The sequence below is a fragment of the Coregonus clupeaformis genome, chromosome 10 (genome assembly GCF_020615455.1).
Source record: "Coregonus clupeaformis isolate EN_2021a chromosome 10, ASM2061545v1, whole genome shotgun sequence".
NCBI classification, from domain to species: Eukaryota; Metazoa; Chordata; class Actinopteri; order Salmoniformes; family Salmonidae; genus Coregonus; species Coregonus clupeaformis.
In genome coordinates this window covers 24,503,079-24,509,049 of record NC_059201.1, presented here as the reverse complement: position 1 = coordinate 24,509,049, position 5,971 = coordinate 24,503,079, and the positions used below count along the sequence as shown (strand labels likewise).

The following is a 5,971-nucleotide window of genomic DNA, read 5'->3' as shown; positions in this document are numbered from 1 at the left end:
TTAGTGGGTAAGAGCGTTGTGCCAGTAACCGAAAGGTTGCTGGTTCTAATCCCCGAGCCGACTAGGTGAAAAATCTGTCGATGTGCCCTTGAGCAAGGCACTTAACCCTAATTGCTCCTGTAAGTCGCTCTGGATAAGAGCGTCTGCTAAATGACAAAAAAAATAAAAAAAAATAAAAAAATAATAATAAAAAATGTTCTAAGACCGATATTTAAACCTGTCTTTAAATGTTTTGTTTTTATTTATATTGAAAACTGGAATATGCGTAATAAAAAGCTTTTTGCCTTTTCAACTACCATATGTCTACATGTTGCTAGTCTGCTGTATTGAGTGGGCAAAATGCCCTTTAATAAGATTAATGCACTAAACAAAATGTATGATCGAGGAAATCCCCTGGTTGATAATCCCTGACCATTCCTAAATGTGTGCGGACTGATTGCGGTTTACAGGAAAATAACAGGAATGGTTGCTTTCCCTGACCCAGGTTAAGCCTACTGTATTTATTTTCAAGTAGGCTTAATATGGGTCTGGGAAACCAGCTCTTCATGTTCATTTCTGGACCCCAAATGTCACAAATTAATGTCAATCTTATTTATTTTGAGGTTTTGTTCTTTGATTCTATAGTGTGTGATTTAAAGGAAAGGTTCGCCCATTTTGAATGTTATATTGTTTTTGTGCATCTCAGTGATGTTCAATCGATTCCCAGGGTCATTTCATGTTTTCATGTGTATCCGAGTTATTGACATTCAAGTAAGCAGAAATCTGGCTGGTATGACCGTGATAAAGTCGCTCTCACTACACTGAAAGTTAATAGGAATACTACTTTTAGATCGCGAAAATGTCTATCATACATGTCAGATTTCAATACTCGGGAGGATGTATTCTCTCGAATGAGCCATTTATCATATTTTTGCAATATTCCTACCTCAATAAATTTTTTCTTTTACGGAGGGTCTAGCACATTGTTCCTATTTGCCTCTAGTCCAGGGTGCATTGCATGGTGCGGTTGCCAGATATATTATCGAAAGGATATCCAATGAATGAAGAAACGTATATGCCCCACCCAGCAGACTGTCGACCAATCGCGTTCACGTTGTCATGTGACGTCACGCGGTTGCTAAACTAATCATCACGCAATCCCTTCTCAAAAAGTGTATATGTCAACAAACATGCCTATTTTCCTCGAAAGTAGGTAATGTCACGATTCCAAAGCTATACGCTACTACAGATAACAAGTTAATTATCTCACATCTCGGAAAATATTTGTAATGTTGTAATTCTTGTTGACGAAATTCGTGCTAATGTTGGGTTTTTGAGCTAGCGCCCAATAGACTCCCATTCACTCTTTGAAGGAGAGCGCGCCTTGTCCCAGAATCGCCCAGAATGCACCGCACGGCCCATTGGCGTAGTTTGATCAACGTTTCCCATGTCCTCAAAAGTATATCTGCCGTTGCGAATGTTAGACTCTACTCTGTGAGGCACATCCATCTGCAGGTTGAACATGGTGAGATCGTACACTTCTAAATTGTGTAGTGTAAAAAGTGTAGTTTGTTTTGGCGATTTTACAGTTAACTAGCTACTTCATATGCTGATATTGTCTACCCTGCCCAAAGAGCGTTGCATTGTGGATTTTGTAGTCGACTTGAGCTGCAACAGATTTCCACAACGATTTTCCATGTTGCTACCAACCTTATTATAAGGCCAAAATGAAACATTTGTTCACAAAAAAGATTGTTCTCCCGTATTAGTGTTATTTAACACTGTAAATTAAAGGAATGAGTGGTTTTGCGTGGATTTTTCCTTTAAGAGATCAAAATGTCAAGGTATTTTATGATAAACTGCTTTTTCTCCTTCTAGACACGTTTGTTTAAATATTAAAGTAGTATGTAAATGTTCTAATATTAATGGGGTTTGTTTGCTCAAGATACACACATTAGTTTTGGCAGCAGGGATTTGTTAAAGTAATAGTTATTTACTTCTGTGTAGCTCAAAAGCAGCAAGCTGCACAGTTAATGCTGTGGCCACAACAATAGCCATGAGAGATGAGATCAACCATGCCAGGCTGCTGCCTATGCTCTTAGGATCTGGAAAGAGATGTATTAAACACCACTTTCACAAAGGCTTGCAGAAATGACAAACATGTTGCATTTATAAACCATTGCAATTAAGGAATGTATGATAGGTCAAGGAATATGTCCGTTATGACAGAGGATGTAATGAAAGACTGAAGCATGTTAAGCCAGTCTAACAAAATAACAAAATCACTGCCAAATGAAGAAACTCAATAGATAAGTTCACAACCATGCTTACTGAGAAGAACCAAGCCATTATCTAAACCTGACTTTGAACACATGACCAGAAAAGCTCCTCGTTGCACTGTGCTCACACTGCTCCATTGTGCGTCCGTCCATGGTCTCAGAGCCTTGAACTGTGGCTCTTATGATTACTGGTCCCAGGATGAGGCTTCTGGTATCTGATGCAATGGAGACATTGAGGCAAAACATAAATAAGTAACGCTTCACAACATTTACATTTTACATTTACGTCATTTAGCAGACGCTCTTATCCAGAGCGACTTACAAATAGGTGCATTCACCTTATAGCCAGTGGGATAACCACTTTTTTTTTTTGGGGGGGTTGGAGTAAAGGGGGGTAGAAGGATTACTTTATCCTATCCCAGGTATTCCTTAAAGAGGTGGGGTTTCAAATGTCTCCGGAAGGTGGTGAGTGACTCCGCTGTCCTGGCGTCGTGAGGGAGCTTGTTCCACCATTGGGGTGCCAGAGCAGCGAACAGTTTTGACTGGGCTGAGCGGGAACTATGCTTCCGCAGAGGTAGGGAGCCAGCAGGCCAGAGGTGGATGAACGCAGTGCCCTCGTTTGGGTGTAGGGACTGATCAGAGCCTGAAGGTACGGAGGTGCCGTTCCCCTCACAGCTCCGTAGGCAAGCACCATGGTCTTGTAGCAGATGCGAGCTTCAACTGGAAGCCAGTGGAGTGTGCGGAGGAGCGGGGTGACGTGAGAGAACTTGGGAAGGTTGAACACCAGACGGGCTGCGGCATTCTGGATGAGTTGTAGGGGTTTAATGGCACAGGCAGGGAGCCCAGCCAACAGCGAGTTGCAGTAATCCAGACGGGAGATGACAAGTGCCTGGATTAGGACCTGTGCCGCTTCCTGTGTAAGGCAGGGTCGTACTCTCCGAATGTTGTAGAGCATGAACCTACAGGATCGGGTCACCGCCTTGATGTTAGCGGAGAACGACAGGGTGTTGTCCAGGGTCACGCCAAGGCTCTTCGCACTCTGGGAGGAGGACACAACGGAGTTGTCAACCGTGATGGTGAGATCATGGAACGGGCAGTCCTTCCCCGGGAGGAAGAGCAGCTCCGTCTTGCCGAGGTTCAGCTTGAGGTGGTGATCCGTCATCCATACTGATATGTCTGCCAGACATGCAGAGATGCGATTCGCCACCTGGTTATCAGAAGGGGGAAAGGAGAAGATTAGTTGTGTGTCGTCAGCGTAGCAATGATAGGAGAGGCCATGTGAGGATATGACAGAGCCAAGTGACTTGGTGTATAGCGAGAATAGGAGAGGGCCTAGAACTGAGCCCTGGGGACACCAGTGGTGAGAGCACGTGGTGCGGAGACAGCTTCTCGCCACGCCACTTGGTAGGAGCGACCGGTCAGGTAGGACGCAATCCAAGAGTGAGCCGCGCTGGAGATGCCCAGCTCGGAGAGGGTGGAGAGGAGGATCTGATGGTTCACAGTATCAAAGGCAGCAGACAGGTCTAGAAGGACAAGAGCAGAGGAGAGAGAGTTAGCTTTAGCAGTGCGGGAGAGCCTCTGTGACACAGAGAAGAGCAGTCTCAGTTGAATGACCAGTCTTGAAACCTGACTGGTTTGGATCAAGAAGGTCATTCTGAGAGAGATAGCAAGAGAGTTGGCTAAAGACGGCACGCTCAATAGTTTTGGAGAGAAAAGAAAGAAGGGATACTGGTCTGTAGTTGTTGACATCAGAGGGATCGAGTGTTGGTTTTTGAGAAGGGGTGCAACTCTCGCTCTCTTGAAGACGGAAGGGACATAGCCAGCGGTCAAGGATGAGTTGATCAGCGAGGTGAGGTAAGGGAGAAGGTCACCGGAGATGGTCTGGAGAAGAGAGGAGGGGATAGGGTCAAGCGGGCAGGTTGTTGGGCGGCCTGCCGTCACAAGTCGCAAGATTTTATCTGGAGAGAGAGGGGAGAAAGAAGTCAAAGCATAGGGTAGGGCAGTGTGAGCAGGACCAGCAATGTCATTTGACTTAACAAACGAGGATTGGATGTCGTCAACCTTCTTTTCAAAATGGTTGACGAAGGGGCTGTAGTTGGTGCAAATTCCTAAATTATGCGAATTAATTTTTCTGTTCTGGTTACATATGTAGTATTTCACGGATCATCTAAATAAATAAATGTACACACGTAGGCTACAGTATGTTATTGTACAACAAATACACTTGGGTTACCCTCAGTCGCTCGTCTAGAGATGCCCCTTCTCATCCTTATGTTTTCACATCCGGAGTCATAGCATTCACACACCTCATCAGCCCCATGCACAGGACCATGCTCTGATTGCGAACTGATGTCACATTTTACAAAAATTGTGGGTATTGAAGTGGTAAAACACATGTGAATGTAAGTACAAAACCTGGCAGGAAATTATGCTAAAAATACATCCACCATAAAGAATTGTCCCTTTCCTGTAGGTCAGAATGTGAATTATTGTCCCTCACCTGGATATAGACTGGTCATATGTGCGGGCTTGTTGACAGCAGTTATAGGGCTAGACGCAAAAGCAGCTCTCAGGGTACAGTTAATATAAACCTGCAACACAACAATAAGGCAACAAGTAACAGTGATAACTATGGCCATGGGTCTTTACCGATAGGCCACCACAGATTCAGTATATGACGTTAGGAGTGTGTGACTTTTTTTTCATTAAGAAAGATTTCATAATCTCACTGTAGATATGTCCATGTTTTGAAAGTGGAAGGCATCCAGAAGAATTTGCAGAGTGCTGCTGTCCTCTCTAGGGATGCTGAAGTCAGAGAGTCCTGCATTCTTCCATCTACAAAGCAACTGGAGAGAAACCTGTCCACATCCCAAAGAAAAATACATTCAATCATGGCAAGGAAGGAGGAAGAAATTGAGATTGATGGGAAAGATGTACGTGGGTACTCCCTATGTCTTACCCGTGGCCAGAAATGAAGGTATTGAATGAGATTGTTGCAGTTGGCATGACAATGCATTTGCCCACAAATACGGCAACTCCTTGGCAGCATAGCCAGTTACAGACGCCTTGATATAAATGGAGTCATCAAGAGTGTAGAGATTTGTCTCCCGCTCTGTAGTCCAGTCATCTATACTGAACAAAAATACAAACGCAACATGTAAAGTGTTGGTCCCATGTTTCATGAGCTGAAATGAAAGATCCCAGAAATGTTCCATACGCACAAAAAGCTTATTTCTCTCAAAAGTTGTACAGAAATGTGTTTACGTCCCTATTGTGAGCATTTCTCCTTTGCCAAGATAATCCATCCACCTGACAGGTGTGGCATATCAAGAAGCTGATTAAACAACATGATCATTACAAAGGTGCACCTTGTGCTGTGGACAATAAAAGGCCACTCTAAAATGTGCAGTTTTGTCACACAACACAATGCCACAGATGTCTCAAGTTTTGAGGGACTGTGCAATTGGCGTGGTGACTGCAGGAATGTCCACCAGAGCTATTGCCGGATAATTTAATGTTAATTTTTCTACCATAAGCCACCTCCAACATTGTTTTAGAGAATTTGGCAGTACGTCCAACCAGCCTCACAACCGCAACCACGTTTAACCACGCCAGCCCATGACCTCCACATCCGGCTTCTTCACCTGCGGGATCGTCTGAGACCAGCCACCTGGACAGCTGATGAAACTGAGGAGTATTTCTGTCTGTAATAA

General features: G+C 44.1%; 1 long non-coding RNA gene across 1 annotated transcript; it reads right to left on the bottom strand.

Annotated features, from left to right (window-relative positions):
- Positions 1-4,448: 4,448 nt before the first annotated feature.
- LOC121575835 lies at positions 4,449-5,348 on the bottom strand. The gene is made up of 2 exons (XR_006002384.1): positions 5,218-5,348; positions 4,449-5,116 (listed from the first exon to the last, which is right to left on the bottom strand). It is a non-coding gene; the product is annotated as an uncharacterized LOC121575835 (long non-coding RNA).
- Between the last annotated feature and the right edge of the window lie 623 nt (positions 5,349-5,971).